Source organism: Delphinapterus leucas, chromosome 19 (genome assembly GCF_059928025.1).
Source record: "Delphinapterus leucas isolate spDelLeu-1000000601 "Yukka" chromosome 19, BTC_Dleu_Yukka2, whole genome shotgun sequence".
NCBI classification, from domain to species: Eukaryota; Metazoa; Chordata; class Mammalia; order Artiodactyla; family Monodontidae; genus Delphinapterus; species Delphinapterus leucas.
Window position 1 is genome coordinate 49,422,994 of NC_143147.1, and position 25,840 is coordinate 49,448,833.

Consider the following 25,840-nt stretch of genomic DNA (forward strand, 5'->3'; position numbering starts at 1 on the left):
TGTGTCCCATTGGTTGGTGAGAGAGCTGGATGTCTGAACCTCCCACCTCAACACCTCGAAGGTTATCATGCAGATCCCCTCTCTAGCTCCCAAAGCCATGGAAGAAGTGAAGGAAGATATTTCAGAGGTGGCAGTGCCATGATATCCATCAGTACCCAGGGAGAGAAGCCAAGGAGAAGAAACAGTGCCCAGAGAGGGAGCCAGGAGGAGATGTGTGCTCCTGAAACAGCCTTCTTACCCCATCCCCTCCCCTGCCCCCTCTAACATGCCGACAAGGCTCTGTGCCCAAGTTGTGCCGGCTCTCCTGGCTGGTGATCCTGCTCTGTTGTACAGGCAGCTGGCCCTCTGCTCCAGCACAGAGCACATGGTGGGGTCTGTCGCACTTCTTTCTAACTCATCCCAGTGTGTCTGTGGTGCAGATTCCTAGGGATGCAGGAGGGGGCTGTGGCCCTGCGAGTAGACAGTGGGCTCTGGGGCCCTTTAGGTGCGTATCTTCCTGGCTGGAGCGGCTGTGGGGAGGGAGAAGGCTGCTGGCAGCTCACCTGAATTCAAGGTTCTGGTGGCTCATAGCAACAGGGGTGGCTCATGAAAACAACAGAAGGGAAGGGGGTCTAGGCCTGTTAGAGGTCTCTTTTACCCCATTTCTCCCCCACTCTGAGCCGTGGATAGAGGTCTGTCATCTGGATTGTGGGGCAAGGAGAGGCCCCAGCTAAGAAGGAAGAGAGGGAAATGGGAGAGAAGATAGCAGGGAGGCTGAGCATTCCCAGGGAGAGGCTTCCCAGTGAGGAAAGGATAGGAGAGGCTAGTTACTCTTGCCCCAGTGTATCCATGGGCTGCACAGAGGGTTCTGTGCTGAGGCAGCTCAGCGTTCCTAGGCACCTTTCAGGAAAGGGGCTTTCCAGGCAGACACGGCTACTCCTCCCTACTCTCACTTACCTGCCCAGAGGTCTGGGTACCCAGCTGACACAGCACGACTTAGAAATTAAAAAAAAAAAAAAAGAAAAGAAAAAGGCACTATTATAGGACCAGAACCTGGAAGGATTACCACTACTTGGTCTCAGTACTCTTTCGCTGGAAACAGAAACCATGATCTTCAAAGGTGCTGATTTTCTCTTCCCTTACAGGTCAGGTGGGCAATGTGCATCTTCTCCTGACTTTCTGAATCAGGGGGATGATAGACTACTGTGTTTGAGGTCATATCAGCAGAACAGGGCCAGAAAGTGGACCAGGAGAATCAGCTGTGCTTCTGACCACAGTCCCAAGGGCCTCCCTGTTTCAGCAAAAGGAAACAGGGATCTCGGATACCAGTGTATCCAGACACATAATAGATATCCTCCTTCTAACCTCAGAGGAGAATAGGAGGGGAGTTCTCTGACAGAGCCTAAGTTTCCATTTGCCTATTTCTACTCCTTTCACCGATGACGGCTCTGCTGTCCAGCTGGGATGAGGGGCCCTCTGCGGGATGCTCCTGGGGATCCAGAGACAGTTTTGATTGGAGGAAGGGACAGACCAGCTGCTCTTCGTGTAGGAAGATGGGATCAGCTCCACTCCCCCAGCTCTCCCTGGCAGCATCAGGAGCCCAGGGGCCCCTGCTGGAACACCCATAATAAAGCCCAATCCTGAACTGAACTGACATATCACCTGGCTCTGGTATAAAAGTGGTGCTGAGGGGGAGCCTGGGTGCACCAGGTGGGGTGTAGGCAGGTGTAGGGAGTTCAGCCCCAGGAGATACAAGGATCACTCCTCAATACCACGTGTTCCTCCTCTTAAACCTTCTCCTCAGTCCCCCTTTTCTTCCACCTCCCTTCAGCTGACTCCACTCCTGGCTACCTCATGCCCTCCAATCTGAGAAGACATCAGATAGTAAGACATCAGTAAGTAGTTGTCTGTTCCCTATACTTTTCTCTTTCTCACTCTCCTCCCCTCCTCCCAACTCCCAGCCAAGAGTTACCCCATTTGACCTCTTCCTATCAGTGAATGCCATCAGGATCTGAACCTGGAATCACCCCCTTCCTCTGAGAATGCCACTCTGCCTCTGAGACTGACTCACCAGTCCTCATCCTCCACATAAGTATAGCCAGGCCAAGACAGGTACGTCCACTGGCACCAAGGCCCCTGACCTGGAGCAAAGGGCAGCCCTAGGGGTACAGTGGGGCTTGGCCCTAAATGCGTATATGCCTGTGTATTGGGCACACTGGTTTATTAGTGTTATTTCAGCATTGTGATGCAGAGAGAGTAAGTGTAACAGCTGCTCCTTGCTTGCAGTGTTTATTGTTACCTAGAGACAACCTCCTGGCTTTTTCCCAGCTCCCCCTCCCCCCCCAGCCCAACCCCCTCTCTGCCAACAGTCCTCCTCTCCCCACACTGATGGGAAATTTATAGCTTGCCCATACCATGCCTTTAACTCTCTCCTGTCCATAAGGTAGATGGGCCAAGGGAAGCCAAAGTGAGCTGTGAGCATGCTTAGGCCCTGGCAGGGTAGAATAGTGCGTGGAGGAGGGAAGGAAGGATGGAGGGAGGGGAGACACCTCTTGTTCCCAATCTGTGTCTAGACTCAGGCCCCAGTTTCCCTCCTGGCTCTCATGTTGAGAGAAAAGAGCTTTGGACCTAGTCTTGGGATCCTAGCCTCCTCCTCATAAGATTATTCTTTTTCCTCAGATTATTCTCTAAGCTCCTCCCGTTAGGCTGGCTGGTCCTGAGCAAGTACAGCAAGGTAGTATTGAGACGGGAGGAATAAATGCAGAGTGGCAGAAGCCCCAGATCCCTCCTTTCTATAGAGATGTCACATTGCGACAAACAAGAGGCTCTGGCGTGAGGGATGCTGGCCAGACCTCCACAGCTGGATAAATGTCAAACATGAAGCTGGCTGCTGAGCCTGGTGGGGAAAACTGACCACCTTAACTTCACCCTGAGCCCAGGACTTAGGTCCTGAAAGAGTCCCAGGCCATTCTCCAAGTTGGTCTCCTTGGTCTGGGTAGGCTACTCTCTCTGCTTTTCTTCCTGGTCCATTTTCTGCTCCTCATCTTTTGGTTTGATACCTTGGGGAAGATCCAAGAGACCAAGGGAACTGAGGCCTCAATAGAGAAATTCCTCGATCCCCTCCTGACTCAGGACCTTTCATGGAGGGGCACCATGTCATATATTCACCATCCCCACGGGAAACAAGAGAGGAAAAGGGATTGGATTTTAGCAGAAAGGATAGAGGTTAGACACATGGAAAAACTTATTCATGGGATATAAGACTTCAAAATGGACCTACTTCTCTTCAGAGATTTTTCTTTTGCCTGGTATGAGTTTAAGTCTATGTCCACCCAAGGGGCATTGGAAGAACAAAGGGTATTTTTCTGGGGCTCCTCCAGATGTGGGCCTCAGTGCAGTTTCCTCCCCATTTCTTCTAAATGTAGTATGTGTGGTGGTTAGAGTGTAATGCCAGTGCTGCCATTTACGAGCTGTGCCACCTAGGTAAGTCGCTTAACCTCTTTTAGCCCTAGTGTCCTTGTCTGTGAAATGCAGATAAACAACCTTTTAAGGTGGTGAAGAGAGTTTAGTGAAATCATGTGTGTAAAGTACCTAGGACAGTGCCTGATACTGAGTAGGTGCTCAGTCAACAGTGGTTGATACAATAGAGTCTATTAATTTTATGGAATCATCAGGGCTGACACCGTGTCAAAGACTCTATGAGTCCCCTGGAATTATAGGCCAAATGTGAGTATGTGCGTGTGCTGGGGAGGATGTCCATAGTTTTACTGATGATTTGGAGCAGGGGGTGGCAGTCTCCTGGAACGGAAGTAGCCCCAATCCTTTGACTCATACTCCCAAAGAAGTCAGTTTCCCCATTCCCATGCCTCCAGCTAGGAGTTCCTTAGGTAGTGTTCTGCCTGGAAGTACAGCTTCATCTAGGATGGAGCTGGGAGAGACAGCCATTAAGATAGCAACACAGAGGAATTCCCTGGCTGTCCAGTGGTTAGGACTCTGCGCTTCCACTGCAAGGGGCATGGGTTTGATCCCTGGTCAGAGAACTAAGATCCTACATGCCACATGGCGCAGCCAAAAAAGGAAAAAAACAAAAGATAGCAACACAGAGCACTAGCCAAGCACTTTACAGTTTGTCAAGTGCATTTACCTACATTAGCTCTTTTAATACCCAGAACATCCCAGTAAAGTGAACTACCATTTATTGACTGCCAGGCATTGTGCTCAGTGTATATATTTTTTTAAGTATGTTTAAAGTCTATAGAGTATTTCATCACCTAGATATGCTATGATGTATAAAGCTCATCCACTATTTTAATCATTTAGACATATTTACTGTTATAAATAATACCATGATGTACATCCTATCCTAAAACTTCATGCATTTTTTTATAGTAAATTCCAAGAAGTGAAATTATTGGGTCAACAGATACAAATATCCCCCCTCCCCATAGGTATGATTACTTTATTGATGTACCATAATAAGAATAATATTTTTTAATCTTCCTCTTTGGAATTCTTCAGTGGAAACACACGGGCAGCCCCTTCTTTCTCCTAAACCCAGCAGAAACATTAATAATCTATCATATCCTTTTTAAAAAATTGAGGTAATTGTAGATTCACATGCAGTTGTAAGAAATAATACAGAGAGATCCCTTGTACATTTTGCCCACATTTACCCAGTAGTAACATTTTGTAAAACTATAGTGTGACATCACAACCAGAATACTGACATTAGTTCGATCCATGTTTCCCCAGTTTTACCTGTGTATGTGTGTATATTAAGTTCTATGCAATATTGTTACCTGTGTAAGTTCTTACATCTGCCACTACAGTCAAGATACTGAACAGTTCCAACACCACAAGGTTTCTTCATGTTGCTCTTTTATAATCACGCCTACATCACCCCCTTCTTAACCCTTGGCAACCACTAATCTATCCTCCACTTCTAAAATTTTTTCTTTCAAAAAATGGAGTCATACACTATGTAGCTTTTTAGGATTGGATTTTTTCACTCAGCGTAAGTCTCTGGATATCCACTCAAGTTTTTGAATGTTTCAATAGTTTGTTTCTTTTATTTATTTCATGATATGGATGTACCACAGTTTAACCATTCACCTGTTAAAGAACACTTTGTACACAACATTGTAAGTCAAGTATACGCCAATAAAAATAAAATATTTTTTCATAAAAGGAACACTTTGTGCTCCCACTTTGTACTCACTAGCAACTAATGAAAGAGCCTGTTTTACTTGGTGTCCTGAGTGTTGTTTTATAATCACAATTATTAAGTTTCTTAACCCTTCAGGCATGGCACCTATTATTATTTCCATTTCATAGACAGGGAAAATTGAGCCTTATCGTAAATGATTTTCCCACAATCACATGCTGTTAAATGGCAAAGAAGAGCTTGGAACTCAAGACAGTAGGGCTCTTTCTACTACACCAGGCTTTCTCAGACCTTGACGAAGGTTGCTGGGAAGAGGGTGTAGGCAGAACCAGAAGAGAGATGTCGGAGGCAGGAAGAGCACTGGAGCAGCCTGGGCCACTTCAGGTCCTCACAGCTAACTTTGGTTCATAGGTTAGAAGATCAGTGTCATGAAGCAGGGGGCAATATGGCTTATGCCCTTCAAATTGTTTCCCCTTTGTTGCTTCAAGACTGAAGTGGATGGAGCCCATGAGCAATCTGCCCAAGACCTGGGACCTAGAATAGGAAAGGGAGGACTCAGCCTTCGGGTGTCTGTCTATCAGAGCATAAATGGTCAAGGGTCTCCTTGGAAATGTGAAGTTGAGTGTATCTCTGTTGAGGTCTGAGGAAGTTGAGTCCCATGACAAGTGAGCTCTCTATTCTGGGGTGGGGGGCAGTAAGGGAGAAATAGCATTTTAATTTTATTTTAGTGTGGTGGGGAACTATAGGTCATTTACACACACACACACACACACACACACACACACACACATACACACATCCCTTGGGTAGGCTCAGTGTCTGGGACATGGTTCGGGGAAAGCAAAGTGGAATCAAAAATGGTAGTTCACTGTTTTGCTGCTGCGGCCGCAGGCATGAGTATGCTCAGGCTTCAGAAAAGGCTTGGCTTCGGTGTCCTCCGCTGTGGCAAAAAGAAGGTCTGGTTGGACCCCAATGAGACTAATGAAATTACCAATGCCAACTCCCATCAGCAGATCCGGAAGCTGATCAAAGATGGGCTGATCATCTGGAAGCCTGTGACAGTCCATTCCTGGGCTTGATGCTGGAAATACACCTTGGCCCGCCGGAAGGGCAGGCACATGGGCATAGGTAAGAGAAAGGGTGCTACCAATGCTCGAATGCCCGAGAAGGTAACCTGGTTGAGGAGGATGATAATTCTGCGCCCGCTGCTCAGAAAATACCGTGACTCTAAGAAGATTGACCGCCATGTGATCACAGCCTGTACCTGAAAGTGAAGGGTAAAGTGTTCAAAAACAAGTGGATTATCATGGAATGTATCCACAAGCTGAAGGCAGACAAGGCTCGCAAGAAGCTTCTGGCGGACCAGGCTGAGGCCCGCAGGTCTAAGACCAAGGAAGCCCAAAAGCGCGAAGAGCGGCTCCAGGCCAAGAAGGAGGAAATCGTCAAGACTCTGTCCAAGGAGGAAGAGACCAAGACATAAAGTTCTCTCCCTCTTCTCTGTTCAGAGTGGCCTCGGCAATTACATAGATCACTCATTCAATAAAAAACAAGCCTTTATCTGCTTAAAAAAAAGAAAAAATGCCAGTTCACACTTAGTCCTCACTTTACCACTGCTCTTTCTCTCCAAATCATGGACAGCTAAGTCAGAAGGAGCTAGAGAAATCATTTGGTCTATCCCTCAGCCTCTGGGCACTGGTAGAAGCTGACAGGTGGAAACCTAGAGTCAGCCCAAACGCTGCCTCTTCCCACCTCCTGCTGGAACTGGATTTTTTACAGTTGATGTTACCATTGCTCCCTTGGCCTATTCTCGTAGCTGTGGTGGACTTATAACAACTTTCCCTGTCTACTTAAAGCTCCAGAACCAGGCTGAGAGCGCATATCACTCTTCTCCATCTTCCATGGCCCATCAGAAATGGCACATCTTCTTCCAATGGTGCCCTCCATCCTTATCCAGTAATTCCAGCCATGGGGGATAAACACTGAGGGCTTCAGAATGTATAGGGAGTACTTTGCATTGTTGAAGCAACCAGAGGTAACCATTCTAAACCTCTTTTTTGGGTGGACTTTTTCTTTTTTTTCTGCTGTGCCTAGGGGCTTGCAGGATCTTAGTTTCCTGACCAGGGATTGAACCAGGGCCCTTGTTTGTGAAAGCATGGAGTCCTAACCACTGGACCGCCAGGAAATTCCCTGGATGGAAGTTCTTAGACAAAAGGAGATCACTATTTACTGGCTTTTATCCCCTCTGAGATTTCCTGATTGTCAGAGGTCCTGAATGTGGAGACAGCTACCTGCCCTTGAAGCCAAGATGGTGCCTTATCAGGAAACTTCAGGGCCCCTGCCTCTTCCCTTCCCTTGGCTGCCCCTCTACTCCAGGTACCCTCCTCTCCTGCCACCACTCCCTTCCCATCCCTCCTTTCTCTCTCTCTCTCTCTCTCAGCAAGTTTTTTATGTGATTACAGGCACTGCATGGTAATTAGTGCTAAACTCATTTGCACAACTACAGTTAATTGGCTACAACAATTAATTAATGTGTTGGAAATTTGGCACTGGAAAAAAAAAGTTTGTCATCAAAAACAGGGCAAAAATTGTAGAGTGAGATACCCATAAAAATCGAGGGCAGGCTTCAAAAGCCCAGCTGGGCCTCAAACTTCAGGCTGGCCTCAGATGCCTTCCGACTCTCAACTTCAACACATTTTCCTCTTTCATTTTTTCCCTCTTCCTTTCTCTATTTCTCTTCTTGCTCTCTCTCTCTCTTTTTTTTTTTTTTTTACAACTTAAGCAAACTCATTTCCCTGATAAAATATAGCATGACTAATGGCTAGAGCATGTAAAAATCATTGGGAAAATGTCCTTGGAAGACGAATGCATTTTCAGCAGAATAATTAACTTAATTAACAAATTCACATGCATATTCATCAGGCTATTAATGTCTTCTCGGCTCAGCTTGATGAACATTGCGGTAATAACCATCTCATTTACATACTGCATTCTACTGCGATCCAAAACAGACAACATACAGGCGTATACACACACACACACACACACACACACACACACACTTGCACCACTACACACAACATGCCTCCACCTATTTGACTTCCAGGTTGGCTGGGGGAGAGAGAAGGAGAGAGAGAGTGGGGGCTGGGAACCCCCACTGGGTGGTGTGATCTTTAGAGGGTCATGAGTGAGGTGTGCTAAGGATACCTACATGTGAATGTCTGAGAGAACTTTAATTCTCTCTGTCTGCCTCTGTCACTCTCCCTCTGCCTCTTTTTCCTCGTTTCCTTTTCTCTGTGTCATTTTCTCCCTTCTTCTCTACCGCCCCCCCCAAACCATGTCTCTCTAGGGAAAAACTTGGTATCCGTGCCAACTTTTTCCCCCCTCCCTTCCTCCTTCTCTCTCCTCCTTCCCCTCTCCCCACTGCTGCCAGCCGGCATCAGCACCGAATTGCCATCTCCTTCAGCTCTCTGTGGAGCAATCTCAGAGAGCAGTAAGGTGTGACGCGGAGTTCTGCCGGTTTCGCAGCACCGCCTGCGGAAAGAGCGCAGGATGGTGGAGGAAGATTAAGAGAAATCGCGAGCAGGGCTCGGCTGCCATTGGTGTGTGCAAACGCCGAGGAGCAAGGGAGAGGGAGAGCGAGGAGGGGGGGTAGAAAGGGAGGGGGAACCCAGCAGCTGTCGGCCTAATTCTTCTAACACTCTGCTTGTGGTCATATTAGAAAAACAGATTATGCCCCTCGGTGCCACTCACTTATACTTGACATACGTTAATGTTCTATATCTCCATTCTCGGGGCTTGATGACAGAGGACTTGAGGTCTAGGAGGATGGGGGTCTGGGCGGCCAAGGGGCAAAAAAAGACCCTGCCTCCTCATTCTTCCTGACCCCCAGCCCCAGCCTGTGCCTGATCTTTAGAAAGGAAGCCTGGGCCCAGAATTTGCTTCTGATGCCACCACTTGCCCCTGCTTTTCTCAGCCCTTAGGAGGTGCAGAGGTCAGAGGACACCTGGAAGTCCTTTCCCTAAAAGTCACTCCCCCTTTAGAATCTTAACAGGTCACTTTAGAGCCAAGTGTACCAGCTCTGTGGCATCCCCACCCCTAACCTTTCTGTGGGCCCTGCCCCTCAAATCAGAAGGTGGGGGTCAGAGAAAGGGCTCTATGAAAGCTGGTGCTCCTTGAGGGGGTTACAGAGAAGCCCTAAGCAAAACAAGGCCAGGTTTGTTTCTGGGTTGCTATGGAAACCAGGTTGCCTCCCGGCAGGAAGGGAGGAGTGCCTGAGGCCTTCCTCCTTCCACCAATCCTGAAGGCTATAAAGGCGGAGTTTGCCAAGGCCTGGGTAATAGGGCTGGTCTTGGAGGACACACCAACCATTCCCCAGAAGCCCAGCCTGCCAGTCTATAGCCCTTCGACCCCCACCTTCCCTACTCTCTCACCCCAATATTAAGTCAAAGGAGGCTTTTCCTCTAGGTGCCTTGTCATCTATGGAGACCTGTTGCTTAGCAACCACTAGTGCCTTCTTCCTAATAACTCGCAGAGACTGAGAGATATAATATCTGTCTCTATATTCAGTTTCCCTCCCTTGTCTATTTATATTTAATAGCCGAAGCCCTGTCTTGGGTTCCCTTGGCATCTGTTTTAGAAGGAATAAGCTGCAGCCTTATAAAGTTACACCCTAGGAAGAATTTCCAAACAGGGAAGAGTTGGAGAAAAGACTGGAGTAGGTAGGGAAGCTGTGGAATCATATTCTCTTAAGTATAGGTAGAGGAAAAAAACTAGTATTTAGAACTTGGAATGTGGGGAGGGGATGTCCAAAGGGATTCCCAAGGGTCCACTCAGGACCTGGAATGGATGCCAACAGAGCTGCTTCCTGGCCTGGCATTTTCCTCTCCCCACACCCTGCCCCGTCCCTCCGTCCTCACCACTTCCGGTCTAGAGCGCTCTCATATTTCCGTATATGGGAGACTCACCCCTCTGGGGATGTCCAGTTTTCTAATGTCTGGATTAGACTCTAGAAAGGGGGGTTCTGTGTCGATGTGTGTTCAACAAGGCCTGGGTTTTTCAGGGAAGGAGGTCTGAGCTCTCAACTAGAAAACCTCAGACTTGACCTGGCAGTGGAGGTGGTACAATAATCAACAAAAATGAGGAACAAGGAAGGCCCAAGAGTAGCCTAATGGCTGCATGTAGAGTCAGGAGGCTTAGGTTCCGGTCCCCTCTCCTTACTCTCCTGTGATCCAAGTTATTCACTTAATCTTTGAAACTCCTTGTTGCTTTATTTACAGGTGAATAATAATAATGTTTACCTCCCTGGACTTTAGCAGGATCAGTTAAAGTAATATGTGAAAGAAAACACCTTGGAAGCCATCCAGTTTAACTAAAATATTATTTTAAGGTTTGGCAAAGGTCTGACTGCTGGGAAGAAGGAAGCATCATAAATCCAGCCTGGCCCCGGGCTTAGGAACATCATTAGTTTGTTAGCCAGAAAAGTGTGATTCTTTGCCCTCTTGTCAGTGGGGTAGGGAACCTTAAATCAAAATCAAACACAAAGCTATATGGGAGAGTAGCATGCAGTGCCCCTACCCTCCCCACCTCCATTCCCAGCCTCTGACCTCTAGTTCTTCCTGCCGGTTCCCCGCCCTGACCCTCCACCTTCTCCCCAGTCAGCACCTTCACTGCCATGGTACTCACTTTCAGACTGTGCAGTTTCACCCTCTGTACCCCCTCCTCGGCACCTCCTCTAGCCCGAGCCTTCTGTGGGAGACAGATGGGGTGTCTGCAATGGAAAAGGCTCTGGGCTCTACGCCGCCTTGGGTGGGCAGCCCCCCTCCTCATCTCCCCACTACTCCCTCTCGCTACCTAAGACACTCAGATTCACCCCGGGCAGCTTTGAGAGCTGCTGAGGATTCCAACTGCCTTCTCAGACTCAGCCCCAGAAGCACAGCCAGAATGCCATCTTTCTCCAAGCCCCTCTTCATGGAAGACCAATGCAAAGGAAGAAGTAGTTTGGGGGATGGTAGAGCTCTATGTAAAGGGACTAATGTGGAGAGGCCCAGAGTCCCTCACTGACGACTGGATGGCTGGGGTTTGGGGCCTGAGTTGACAGAGGAGGCTAAGCCTAGACAGTTCCTTTGTTCCAGAAAGCTGGGGTCCCTGGAGGGAGGCTCAGCTTAGGGAGGGGGAAAAGGGAGCTATCATTACAGAGCACCAACTGTGAGCCAGGCACCATGCCAGAGCCTTTCCATGCCTGTACTCACAACCAGCAGGTGAAGAGTCAGGGCAGATAGGTGTCTCACCAGCTTGCAGCATCTCTCAGCACAGTTGACCACCTCGTCCTTTGGTTCTGTGATGTCACTGCCGGTTCTCCTACCACTCTAGCTGCTCTTTCTCTGTCTCCTTTGCAAGCTCACCCTCAGCTCCTTAGACTCAGCCAAGTCCCCCGATTATATACTTTCATGGTACTATATATTCTTCTTTCATAACATTTAGCGCAGTTATTTCATACTGATTTGTGCAGTCATTTGAATAATGATCCTATTTCCCTCACCAGATGGAAAGTTCCACAAGGACAGTGACCATGTCTGTCTGTGTTCACCAGTGTGCTCCCAGTGCCCAGCACAGTGCCTAGTATAAAGCAGCTCTTTGGAAAATATTTGTTGAGTGAATGAAAAAATGACAGAAGGACATCTCTCTGGCCTAAACTCAGCTTAGTAGCCACACCCCCACCCCAGTGTTGACTCACCTGCAATGTGTGGAACAGGGAACAAGGTGCCTGGGAGGCCAGGCCACTTCATTTTCCCTGGAAAAAGCTATCAGGACAGGACAGGCCAAGTCCCAGGATATGGGGCCCTTGCCCTGCCCAAGCCTGGTCCTGCCTGTCTGCCCTCCAGCTTCTCCAGGGATTGAGAGAATTCAAAGTCCCAACAATGTCTCCCCATGTTGGGGCCTGAAATCACTCGTGAGCTGGAAGGGAGGAGTTCCACTGGGGAAGGGTGCTCTGCATAAAACCCCTCTTTTCTGCCTTACTGCCTTAGCTGAGACTGCAGAGACCATCTGCTATCACCCCTCTGTTTGCTTCTGTCTCTTCCCCTGGGCTTCAAGGAAGAAGATGGTTTGACCAAGTGGAAGGGATAGATGGTAAGAGCAGGATAGTCCGCTTGTTTCTTGAAATCTCTTGGGGGCTGGTGATGAGCTTCAGCCAGGTGATTGGAGCAGAGGAACACAGGATCCAGCGGCCTCAAGTCCTTTGGAGCTGAATTCTCTAGACCCTGGGAAGCAGGGGTGGACAAAATGACCTCTAGGAGTGGCCAGGCTTCAGTCCAGCGCTTTATCTGACCTCTTCGCTGCCCTTTTGCCATCTGACCTCAAATAACATTCCCGAGTCTGCAGAAAGTTCGAGTTAGGCCAGGCCCAGCAGCCCTTTGCTCTCCCTGGCCACTCCTCATTCTAGCCAACCACCCGGCCCAGAGCATCTCTCCCACCCAGCTCAGGACCAATACCCAGTCCTCATGGCAGCCTCTCACCCAGCCCCCTTATCCTGACAGTGCCCCTCAGCACCTAGGCACCCGGGGTCATGGATCTGGAAGCCATTCTAGGCAGTGTTGTTCTCTCTGACCCCACCTGTTCTCTGGGCCCCTAATGAAGTAGGACAACTCAGGCTATGGGCCAAGTCCTTGTGTCCTCATCAAAAGCAACATCTGTCCCCTCCAGGAAGATAACCCTGTGGAGAGGGGGGTGAGACAGGCGCAGGGTAGGAACCACCGTCCTTCCCGGGCCCTCACTCCAGATTCCACTACAGGCACAGATTGAGGGTGAGGGCCAAGACAGCCGCGGAGTATTACGCTCCCATGTGCCCTGCACAGGCCTTCATGTCTCTGAGCCTCCGCATATGAGGGCCCCTCCTTGACTCACCCAGCTACCTGGGCTGCCGCTGCCACCAAGCCAGCCTTCTTTTATTCATGCGTTGTTTTATTGTTGGCAAGTGCTGCTGTTGGAGGCGTTCCTGCCAAATCCATCCCAACATCTTGGCCTGGCATCAGGGCAGCATGCTAATGTGGAAATTTAAAGAGCCGCTCGGCTTTAAATCAGAATTTTAAATGAGCAGCAGTGATCCAGAGGGACCCGGGCAAAATCGAACAGTATCTGATCCACCCTTCCTACACCCACTCCCATAGCATCACCCCACTTCCTCCCACCTCTCCCCTTGACTTGGACACTAGATGCGGGAGTGGCATGGGGCACACTAGGGGAAGAAGGAATCGGTGCAGGATGGAGTCATCCAGGCCAGTAAGCAACTAGAACCCCCCACTCAGGACCAGGGAGGGATCCAATGCTTGCTGTCATGGGCAAATGGAGGCAGGGAACCTCTACACAAGGGAGCAGGGCTGGGGACGGTGAAACTGACATTCCCACTTCCCGTTTTACCAGAAAACAAGAAAAGAAGTCCCAGAGCAGAGAAAAGGTAGAATTCCATGAAGACACTCACATGCCACATATACTTGTGCACCCTGGGATATGTATACACAGCTGTGTACGCAGGTCAGAATGCTTCCTGAGTCCCCCTGTAGCATGTATACACGCACCTTGTACATCACTCATACATGGAGAAGAATTATTCACACGTGCAGGTCAGTCTTTCTTCTCATATCCAGGCCACTGTCCTAACCAGAGCAAGTTGGTTTCTGCAAGGTGCTAGCCAGAGCTGTGCCTCAGGTTTTTCCATGAATCCTAATGCACCAACATTCCCCAGCTCCTGGCAGCTACCTTGAGTCAGCCGTATTTGTGACAGAGCCCCAGATCAACTCTGCCAGGATGGCGTAGGGGGCACCTGAGCTCATCCTGTGTACCTGTAATGGCTACAGTGTGGTGCCTTCTCCAGTGACCATCAGGTGACAGGCTCAGACATCTCATCTGAGAGAGGTTCTGGGCATAGGCTTGGTTTCGGAGAGAAGAGGGGGCTAATGGCAGGTGAGAGAGGCAGAGCCTGTGCCTTTCTGTGACTCGCCTTCCTTCTTACCTGTTTCCCCTCATTATCAGAAAAACTTGATTGAATGTCTACCCTCAGGGAGACACTGTGCTTAGTTTAGCACAGTGCCTCATAATTTTCTGGACTGGGTTGATGACAGCCCCAGAATCTGGATGTGCTGTCCCCATTGGAGGATCCATAATGACTCGCATGGTAACCTCAACCTTATCCATCTTAGGCTGCTAGGCCAAGGGATGCTCCCTGACCTTCCGCAGGATTCCCCCTCCCTAAGAGAAGGAGCCAGCTCTTCTGTGGGCTGGTGTGGCTGCCAGCCAAGAGGCTTGGGGAAGGCCTGGGGCATGCAGCTGGCACCTGCCCCCCAGATCCCCAAGGAGCACCCTCCTCCCTCACTCCATAGCCCCATTTAGATGGCCCCTGGGCTACAGGGAGACAGAGCTCACCGCTCCCCATTCTCAGAGAAAACCTCGAGCTGGAAAGCCCATCAACTCCCTTTCCACTACAACATGCTCCAAGAACCTCCATCCAGATTAGATATACTAAAGACACACCAGGTACTTTTTCCAGACAGGACCAAACAATACAGTAGGGGTTGGGCTGGGGCTAGGTAAGGGGCCTTGAGGGGTGAGGCCTGGGCTGGAATTATGGGAGAAGTTGCTGAGGGCAAGAGATGGTTGAGGAAGAACAACTCAATGGGAGTGAGATAGGACAGGGGGACATGAAGGGAAGGGGCTGAGTGAATCTGCCTCCCTCATCTAATTAACAACATGCAAATAATATGCAAATAATCCCCTCTTTGTTTAGAGACCACAGGGCCTGTGTTTTTTGGAAGTGGGCTACTGAGGAACCACCAGGCAGTGTCTCTGAGACCCTCAGATATGGGACACCCAGGCTCAAGAGAGGCCAGAGTGTGGCCATCTGGTTCTAGCTTATTCCCCAGATGGACTCTCTCTATGGGCCTCAATTTTCCTATGTGTGAAATGGCAGGACTGGACAGGATGGTCTCTAAGGCTTCTGTCCATAACTGACAGTCTAGGATTATCTGATCGGGGACCCAGTGCCAGCCCAGGGCAGACAGCTTGATTCCATTCAGGGGTGGAAGCTACTCGGCTCTCTTGCCCCTGCCTCCCACCTCAGCAGCTCTGTCATGCCACCCCCCACATCCCCATGCACCTGCCATTCCAAATGTGGGGAGTTTCCTGAAGGCAGTGCTTTCTCTTACTCCGTGCCTTTACCCACACTGTTTCCTCTGTTTGGAATGCCCTTCCTGCTTTAGCCCCTCACCTGGCTAACTTCTTCTCCAACTACAACAGCCTTACCTACCTTACCCTTCCACCCTCTGGGCATCCCTATGCACTGTCTACTTCTCCCATTTCCCACTAGACTGTGAACTCCTAGAGGGCAGGTACTGGGTTTTGTTCAAGATGGAATTTCCAATGTAAATGTATTGGTTTCCCCAGGTTGCTGTAACAAATTCCCCCAAACTTGGTGACTTATAACAGAAATTTATTGTCTCACATTTCTGGAGGCCAGTAGTTCATCAGTTTCACTGGGCCCAAATCAAGGTGTCAGCAGGCCTGTGCTCCCTCTAGAGGCTCTAAGGGAGAATCTGTTCTTTCAGCTTCTAGTGGCTGCTGGGCATTCTTTGGTTGTGGGCACATCACTCCAATTTCTGCCTCTGTCTTCACGTCGCCTTCTCCTCTTCTGTGTGTGTATAATCTCCCCTGCCTCTCTCTTATAATGACACCTGTGGCATTTAGAGCCCACCCAGATGATCCAGGATATTCTATCTCAAGATTCTTAACTTAATCACATCTGCAAACGCCCTTTTTCCAGATAAGGTAACATTCACAGCTTCCAGGGATCAGGATGTGGACATTTAGACTACCAAAATAAGCAAAGACATCTTTAAATTTACCTTTTGATAAGCTTTGCCACCTTTGCCATGTGCCAAACACCATATATACATTCTTCTCATTGCATTTAAGTCTCACAATAAAGGTATTATGAAAGGTAGATATTAATGCCTCTACTCTACAGATAAAGAAACTGAATAAGGCTCAGGGAGATTGAGCCACCTGCCCAAACTCACATAGCTGATGAGTGTCAGAGCAGGATTTAAAACCAGATGAGCTTGGTTCCAAAGCCGGCATGATTTTTGCCTCACCAACAGCCTCAGAGCCTACCTCAGGCCCTGGCACAAATTTCTTACCGGAATAGATGTGCCAAAAGAGAAAGATAGATGGACAAGAGACGGGAAGATGAGGCCCAACCTGCCTAATGATATTGACTCAGGTTTTCTTTTGCCAAAGACCCCTTACCACTTCTTTAATCCTCCCCCATCACCCTTGACTCCCTTTTTCAGAAGACTGGAATCTCCCCCAGTTTGTAGCCCCCTGCCAACTACTGCTGCCCAGAGGAGTGGCACAGTGCCTGGACTTCAGGCAGGAGATATCAAATCACAGAACCAGAGGGAACTCTGGAGGTCACCGCTTCTAGCCCTCTGCCCACATACAGGCCTGCGCATGAGGACAGGACAGACAGGGTCAGGGTAGTGGGCAGCAGAAGGGAGAAGTAGCCATCTCTTATCTCAGCTACCCTTTCTCCCCACTTCTTATACGATTTGTGTTGGGAAGTCCTCACTCAAGCCTAACCTTCCAGACATCATGCTGTAATGAAAACTGGCCAGCGTAAGAAGTCATGTAAATCGGTCCTAGATTGTCCAAAACATAAAATGAGATTTTGGCTAAGTCCCTTCACCTCTCTGGGCCTCTAATTCTTCATCTTTAAAATGGGATCGATAATGATAATAATACCATCTCACAGGGCTGGTGGGGGTATAATAACAGGAAAGAAGCAGCTAACCCATAGCCTGGAGCAAGGCAGGTGCTGTGAGACTATTTTGTAACAGCCCCTCAGCCCTCCAGCCGAAGCCCTTCATCCTGGGTAACACAGGGCTTTCTTTGCTCACCTCAGCCAGTCTGGTCTGCCTTGCGCGCTAGACTGTGAACTCCTCTTGGCAGGACCTCGCTCAATTTTTAATCACTGCCCATTCCCCTCCCCAGTCTAGCCCTTGCTTGGGCGCGTAGGCTCAATCTACATTTGATAAACAAACGAGTGAGGGTATGAGTCAGATCCCCAAATCCCGAGAGGCACAGAGCCTGACTCCCACCACTAAGGGCACGCCCCTTTCCCCTGGGGTCCAGGAGGCGGCGGCGGCAGGGAAAGAGGCGCTGCAGCTTTAAGATTTCTCTTGGGCGTCTCGGTTGCCAAGGCGCGGTTGCCAGGGGCCTGCGCGGAGCTGCGTCCGGCTTCCGCCGCCGCCGCCGCCGCCGCCGCCGCCGCCGCCGCGGGTTCGGCTCCTCCGAACCGTCTGGCGGACTTGGCACCGGCCCCGGCTCTTCAGTGCCCCCGCGGTGCGTGGCAGGCTGCGGCTTCATTATCCTGATTGATTCCTCCTGCTCCCCGACACCGTGGGGGCCCCGGCCAAGGAAGGGGGGTGCCGAGGCCGCATCTGCGGGCCCCTTCGCCGGCCTTTGCGCCCAGTCGCTCCTCGGGCTGCCGGGTGTTCGGTGCCCTGCTGCGGCAGGCCAGGCAGAGCGGGTAGGGAGAGCCGGCCGGCCTTTGCCCCCGGTGGGCGGGGAGGGCCCCAAGGAGGAGCGGAGCAGAGTCCAGCTCTGAACTACGTCCCGAGGGCCCAAGATGCCCTCCCTGGGCCACGAACACCGCCGGCCTCGGGCCTGCCTTCAGCAAAAGTTTTGCCCCTTCCACAGGAGGGTATGGATGGTTTGGGGTGGAGAGGCAGCACAGTGATGGACTGAGAAATTCGGTGGAACAAGCCTTAGCAAAATGGGAAATGTGACATCTTTGAGGAGAACTGATCACATGGGCCAAGACAGGGTGGCACATGTCTTATCAGATGCTTCCCTGGGTGCCTTAAGTACAGTTCTTAGGGGAAGTAGGGACAGGGTCTGCTCAAACAACACAGGACATGGCAAGGATCTGAGCTCAAAGGAAGGCCAGGGGCCTCTAGAGAACCTGTCCCCACATCTAGCAGGGGTGGTCTGGCCATGAAATCCTGGCCCCCAGGAAACCAAGTGCTGAGGGCAGGCCTCAGTGGAAAGAGCATCTGAGGCCAGACCTGAGATTAGAGGCTCTTTTTAGGTCAGCTACTTGGTTTGTGACTTGGGCAAGTGATTTTACCTTTCTTAGCCTTGGTTTATTCATCTGTTAAATGGGGTTAAGACTCCCCTGACAGTTGTCAATAGCTGAATGGGATAATATGTTGATGGCAGGACCCTGCCTCAATTCTGGCAAGAAAGAGAAAAGGAGATGAGGGGCTGGCTTCCATCCCTGCTGCTGTGCTGGGTGGATCCCTGCTCTCTCCTTGAAGGAGGTAAGTCTCCATATGCTTACATCCCTTTTTAATTGGAGGAAGACCTGGAACCTTCCAGCCAGAGCTGCTTGCTTGTCAGGGTAAAGGGACAAAACTTCTCTCCACCTCATTGGCATGGCATGGACTTAACTTCTACCCTCCTTCCTTCCTTCCTCCCTCCCTCCGTCCCTTCCTTCCTTCCTTCCTTCCTCCCTTTTTCTTTTCTTTTTTCCATTTGCCAGTTTATTATAAAGATTGCAAAAGAACAGCAGACAGCAGATGAAGAGGTACACAGGGCAAGGTCCAGAAGGGTTCCCATGGAACTGGGGTGCACCACCTTCCCAGCACATGATACATTCACCAGCCCAGAAGCTTATCAAATCTTGTTGTTCAAGAGTTCTCATAGAGCTTAATCTGGCATAGACTTAATTTCTAATTCACATCAGGTTCTCCATGCCTCTCTCCGTGGAGCCTCTCTTCCAACAAGCCATGACGGTCTCCCTCTAGTGCCTGGGCCCTGTCCTTTCCAAGGGCCAAACCTGGACTATTTCTTATATATGCTTAGGCTTTTTGGCTAACTCCAACCTTTAGCTTTCCTCAGCCCTGGGAGAGAGAAAGCTGGTGAAGGATTTGAGGCCAATTTTTCCAGTGGCAGTGGGGTTTGCTAACCTGATCTGGGCCACTCTGGCAACTCAGTGTCTATCTCTGGGCGTGTTTCCTCATGGGTGAGTTCATTCATTCTTCCAGTCTGTATTTCCTGGGTGACCACACTGGTGCACCCAGCAGGTGGGAGTTTGGGAATAACACAAGTGGGTGGGAAGAACTTTACTCTGAAGCCACTGATCTGGGGGCAAAACAGACAGACACACATGTCAGCCTCTCTAATACAAGGGTATTTACTTCAGGAGGATCCCCCAGATTATAGAACATTCCACAGTGTCGTGATGCTTCCCCCTTCCTTCCTGAACACAGCAGACTCTTGCCCTGGACTCTTGAGCCAGAAGCTGATTGCTTTCCTATGGGAAAAGGCAGATCCTAGAATTTGAGCCTGGAGCTTTTGTTTATTCTGTTTTGTTGGAATTATCTGTTTCTATAACAATCGTGTATTACTTTCATATTCAAGGTAAAAACACAATAAAAACATTCCCAATTAGGGAAAAAAGATGTCAGAGAGGGAGGATTTTTTCCCCCTCTGGTCACCAGACGTATCTAGGCATGCCAGGCTGCCCAGGGCCCTTGATCAATGTGGCCCTGTGAGCAGCTGCCTGAGTCTACCTACTGACCCTGCTTCCCACCTGCTCCTGGCTGGCCTGCTCCATCCTCAGCGTTTATAGGCCTGGGCTCCACTTCCTATTAATACAAACCACGTGAGACCCTTGCTGTGGTGTCTCTAGGCAGAAGAGGGAGCCACAGCCGCCTAGTGGCTACCAGGGAGACTGGCAGGAAGGGGCATCTCCACTAGGCGTCTCCTGGGAAACAGCAAGCTCCCCAGAGCAGGGACACTGGGAAGTAAAATCCTGCCTCTGCGTGTTTGTATGTGTGTTGGGGCCGGAGGTGGAGTTAAGAAACCCTCACCCAACCCCCTCTGCTCTTCACTCTTCAGGGAAAGCATCTCTCCTTACTCCCTCCCCAAACTCCAGCCCCCTCCCCAGAAACATGTGGGTTCTGCTGGACAGGTGACCCAGAAAACACCCCTTCAGACTCATGATGCAGGTGGGGAAATCAGGGGACTGAGAGCCAGAGGCCCACGTCCTCGGCTGCCTGCCTCACCCTGTGGCCCCGGTCAGTTGCACCCCCTTTCTGAGTCCTGGGTTCCTCCTCTGTAAAATGAGGGCGCTAGGTGAGACTTCCCCATCATTCTTAGCCCCCCGCATTGGAGCTCCTCCACAAGGCCCGAGAATGCAGTGAGGGCATTCTAGGCCATTCTTTCCTGTCTTTGGAGCAGGTACCTGGTAGGAGCTAATGATTCCTTGTGTGACCTTGACTGGTCACTTAAACCAGCCTGGGCCCTTCATCGGCACGTTTATTTATTCTAGTATTTGTGGGTGCTTAACGAGAGTAGTCTACCCTGAGACGGTCCAGAAATGGCCCAGATTTTCATGAAAAGGCATCTGAGCCTCCCATGCCGTCCTGCACCAGAGACCAGCTGCATGCTATATTCCTTCCATGATTACCCCCTTGACACGGAGCTGGAGGGCGCTGGAACCTTCTCCTTCCTTAGTGCCCGAAGTCAGCCAAGGGGAGAAGCCATGGTACCCCCTGGGGAATAGAGGTGGTGGCAGTGTCCCTGCGCCCTTCCCCTCTCTCACACCCACCTGGTTCCCTTTGCCCTCCCATGCTCTTGAGGGACCAAGCCCCCCTCCCAGCCCAGTCTACCCCTCGTCAATAAAAGATGGGATGCCCGGACTGAGGACAGGAGCCCTCTGGAATCTGCAGGCAGAGGTCAGAGATGCTTCAGTAGAAGCAAGTAGCTCTCTCCCAGCTGGGTCGCCGCTCCTCCTGGCCTCACTTCGAGAGATCCCCTTCCTCAAGAGACCTTACCTTCTGGGCAGGGAGGGGAGTGCTGACAGAGAACTCCATGCAGGAGATAACTCCCACAACTCTTGAAAGAGACAGAGGAGCTCCAGGAAGGAAGAGGGCTGGGGGCGCTGCAGAGACCCAGGGGCCCAGGCCTCCGTTGGGTGTCCTCTTAGGAGGAGATACTGACTGGCCCTCCTGGCCTGACCTGACCCTGTGGCTTCTCAGCCCTGTGTCTGCCCTGAGGGAGGGGCCAGGGAGTCGGAGGTGGGAGAGAAGAATGGGGCTGGGGGCAGGGGAGCGAGGAGGGGAAGCAGCAGAAGTGGGGAGGGAGGGTGTTGATCTGGGTTCTGACTGTCGCCTTTATTGGGCACCTACTGTGTGCCAGGCGATGGGCTCTGTCCCAGTTTTACCTGGATAGTCTCATCCAGTTCTCACCCTCACAGAAAGCTCTGTGCCACAGAAGGAAACTGAGACTCAGAGGTGTTATGTAACTTGCCCAAGGTCACACAGCTCATCAGCAGTGAAGCCAAGATCCTAGCCCAGGTCTGTCAGCCTCCAGTGGGCTCTCCCTGCTGCCAGAAAGTCCTCCTCCTGGAAAAGCAGGTCTGGGGTTGGGGTTTTCAGTCAGAGCTCATCAGGATCCCCAGAGGCAAATCTATTGTCATCTGCCCTCCTCCGTCTCACCCATCTGCCAGGCAAGTCGCAGGTGAGCCCCCTGCCACGGCCCCTGCCCCAGCCCCAGGTGCTAGCTCAGCTTTGACTGGCTCCCTTCCTCTCCCTGGTGCCCCCAAGGTGGCTCTGAGGTCACCCCACACCCCAATGCCTTCCATTCTGCGCTTCCAGATCTCAGGATGCATAGGAAAAAGGAGGCAGAGAGAGGAGGTCACGTGAAGGTTGGAAGCTGGGGCTCTGGTTTTGGGCACAAGATTGGGGGCCTGCTTATCTCCTTTGATTCAAATGAACCCTTTCCCTAACTCCCACCCCTCACCCCCCAGAGACAGCCAGAGCTTTGCTTAGTTAATGAAATACAAAAGAAGGAGTCAGGGGGTGGGAGCGGCTGGAGAACACTGGAAAGCAAGGGAGAGAGGAGAAGTTGGGCCTCTTCCAAAGAGTTAATGTTCCACAGTATGATCGATTAGGTGTCAGATGTAATTTCAAACCAATACAAGATGAATGGCATAATTTTCCCTCTCTCATTTTAGACAGAATTAAGAATCCATTAGCTAACACAAATTTTTGGCAAGTTTAATAGGAGCTCAAATCTACATTCGGAGGAAAAGCTCCCCAAAGCCTGTTTCAAGCTTTTATTCCTCAGGCTTCTGGCCTCCCACGTCCTCCCAGCCCTCACAGACCCTCTGCTGTCTGTCCCCACTAGCCGTCCTCTCTCCTCCCTTCCCCTGGTCCCCCTATGCGCCCCTCCCCAGCCCAGCCCAAGATGGACTGGCCTGACCTCTCTCACAAAGGCTGGGCCTGCCCACCATTGTCTTCCAGTGGCAATGGGTGGCGGGTGAAGGGGCGGAGGGGCTGGCAGTGGGCCCAGGAAAGGGGGGAGGTTGTTGAATTGGCCCCAGGCTCCAGACAGACCCTAAGGAGAGGGGTGAATTGGGGCTTTGGGGCCTTTTGGGTCTCAGCTACTCCTCAGTTTCACCCCGAAAAGTTCTTGTTTTTATCCTAGACAAAGCATTACCCAGTTCATAAGGGGGACTCCAACCTCATTCTTCCTCAAGATCTCTTACATAAGTTAATCCACACTGTAAACCTGAGACATGGGAAGAATAGCTATCATCCCATTTTATAGATGAGGAAATTGAGGCTCAGGAGTGGGAGGAGGAGGGGTTGATTGGAGTCATCTGGGTACAAGAGTAGCCCTTGGCTCTGCTACTTGCTCGCTTACTCGGACCCCAAGGCATTTACTTCTGGGCCTCAATTTCCTCATCTGTAAAATGGAAAGAACATTAGTACCCAGCTCATAGAATTACCCTAAGGGACAGACGAGAAAGCTCTTGATAAAGGAGAGCCTTCGTGACTGTCCATCCAGGTGGAGGTGCCAAGTGTCTACTCTGCAGCAGCCTATGATTCAGCTCCTGCCTTTAACCTCTGAGCTCACAGCCTAGTGAGGAAGACACACATGTAGACCAAACCTTGCCCTGGAAGGCAAGAGAGGCTAGAATAATAATTATGGCAGCTTACCCTTACTTACCCTGTGCCAAGTGGGAGCAAATTCTTTACACGTAGTAACTCATTTACTCCTCACACCCTTATCACATAGATACTATTATCATTACCCCCCTTTCCAGATCAGGAAACTGAGGCACAGACAGGTGAAGTAACTTGCCTGAGGTCACCCAGCTAGGAAGTGGCAGAACTAGAATTCAAACCCAGGCTGCCTGGTCCTGAAGTATGTGGCTCTTAACCCGTTGCTGAGCAGGGGCCAGGTCAGGGCTGGTGAAGGACCAGAACGCGACTGAGCCTGCTCAGGGGTCTGGGAAATCTTTGAAGAGGACAGTAGGCTTGAATGAGGTCTTAACTAATGAGTAGGAATTTACCAGGAGGACAAGGAAAGAGCATTCAAGGCAGCAAGAACAACATGTGCAAAGGCGCTGAAAGAAGTCTCAGCATGGGGGATGGTGAGTAACACACTGTGCCAACCACAACGTGGGGTTCATGTGGAGGATGGGGAGAAACAAGGTTGGACAGGCAGGCCAGCTGCTTCATCATGAAAATCCTGCTCTAAAAACTGGGAAGTCTGGGGCTTCCCTGGTGGCGCAGTGGTTGAGAGTCCGCCTGCCGATGCAGGGGACGCGGGTTCGTGCCCCGGTCCGGAGCCTGTGTTCCGCAACGGGAGAGGCCACAACAGTGAGAGGCCCGCGTACCGCAAAAAAACCCCAAAAAACTGGGAAGTCTTTCCTATTGTCTAACTGGTATAGACAGACTTGCATACCATTCTCAGGAGTTACAACTCTTGCATATTGTTATAATAGGTAGAGCTAGCATCTTCCACGTGTCAGACACTTTATATTGATTGCCTTGTGTCTTCATTCAGTAACCACACTAAGCAGGTACTGTTATTTTATGTTTAAGATGAGTAAACTGAGGCTCAGGGGTATTAAGTAACTTGTCCAAGAGACACAGCTAGAAAGCAACGGAACTGAGCATCAAACCTAGGTCTGACCCCAGAGGCCACACTCTTAATCCACTATGCTTCCTGTGTCCTGGTAGGCAGTGGGGAACTTGGGAGGAATTTTCAGAAGGGAGTGCTGTGTTTGTATTGAGTTTTAGAAGAGGAATTCTGGCAGGGTGTAGAGGTTGGATTGGGACAGAGTGAGACTAGAGGCAGGGAATCCAGTGAGGAAACCGTCGCACTGGTCTAAATGGAGAACAAGGTGGGGAAAAGCCCCTCCATCATCCATGGGGATGAAAGAGAGGGCCTCCTGGAGCCTAAGTAATAGTAATCATAATAATTAAGTGTCTACCCTGTGCCAGGAACTTCCCATGAGCCATTTCCAACTCGTATAATGCTGTAGGGCAAATACTGTTAGTCCCATTTTACAGATGAGAAAGCTGAGGCTCAGAGAGGTTGACCAGCTTCTCTGGACAACACAGCTATGATCCGGAAGAGCTGGGACTGACCTGAAGCCCTAGCCTTTCCTCCCATCTCACTGCCAGAAGGTGGTTGGGCCACACATCAGAAGTCAGCTCTTCCCTCTTGATGTGGCTTAATATTCCCTGGGATACCTAGGGAGTTGGCCCCCCTCCCCTTTGGCCCCAGCAAGTGGCCTTGAGCTGAGGGATGTGGGAAAAGGGGTGCGGAGGAGTGGAAAAGAGAAGTTGGAGAAGGACGAGCTCTGGAGCTCTGAGGGGAGAGCCGGCACTCATTTTTACCTGTGATTGACCATTCAGGAAGATGTACAAGAAAGTGTACAGGAAAGTGAGTGCATTTAATTCTCTTAACCCTTAAGTTGGGAAGACTTTTGGGAAGTTCTTCCTGCTATCTAACTCTCATCTCTCCTAATGGAGTCATGGATAACCCCAGTTGCCAGTTTCAAGGAAGAGCCCCTGCCCCTCCACCCAGCCATGAGGACATACCTCATCACCTTCCTCATGGGGTGGGACTCAGGGGATGGGGGAGGATTCTACCTACTTACCCTCATGTCACTGCATCCCCAGAGGTGTCCCTCTGAAAGGAGGAAATGACCAGGCCACCTGGCCCAGCCCCTCCTCAGCAGAGAGGGGAAGGAATAGCAGTGTCTGAGGTGGGAAGAGAACCAAGGAGGAGGGGGAGACCTCCTGGGGCCATAGCCTGAAAAACAGACCCAGGGCTCCTGCCTTGAAGGCAGGAGGATCTCTGAGTTTTGGTAAAATTTAGTAAAATTCATGAGCATCATAGCCAAGGTCATATAAAAGAAGCCATATCTCTACCTGGGCTAGAAATTGCAGGAGCAGGGAACTCCTGGGTCAGGCCAGGGTCACCAAGGAAGAGAACTTGGGGAGGGAGCTGGGGAGACTACTTAAGAGAAAATGGCTTCAAGGGAAAGAACTCAGGCTTTGGAAGCAAAGGGGCTCAGGTTAGAATCCAACCCTCCTGCTGCAAAGGCAGAAGTACCTTGAGCATGTGTGTTCATTTATTCAACAGAATTTCATTGATATCCTACCATGTGCCAGGCACTGTTTGAGGCTCTGGGATGTTTCAGACAAAGATTCTTGCCTTCAGAGAGCTTATATTTTGGCTGAGGAGACAGGCATAGTACATCAGTAAATTATATTAGAAGGCAGTAAATGCTGTGGTGCGGGGGAAGTCATGAAGAGGTGATCTAGATTGGAGGGTGGT

At 50.4% G+C, this 25,840-nt stretch overlaps 1 pseudogene across 1 annotated transcript in view; it reads left to right on the forward strand.

The window, feature by feature from the left end:
- LOC111166474 (large ribosomal subunit protein eL19 pseudogene) overlaps positions 1 to 25,840 on the forward strand; it is a 38,908-nt pseudogene that overhangs the window by 5,870 nt on the left and 7,198 nt on the right. The window contains exon 4 of the transcript XR_016389001.1: positions 1 to 25,840. This exon is cut by the window's right edge and continues 7,198 nt beyond it. The product of XR_016389001.1 is annotated as a large ribosomal subunit protein eL19 pseudogene (transcript).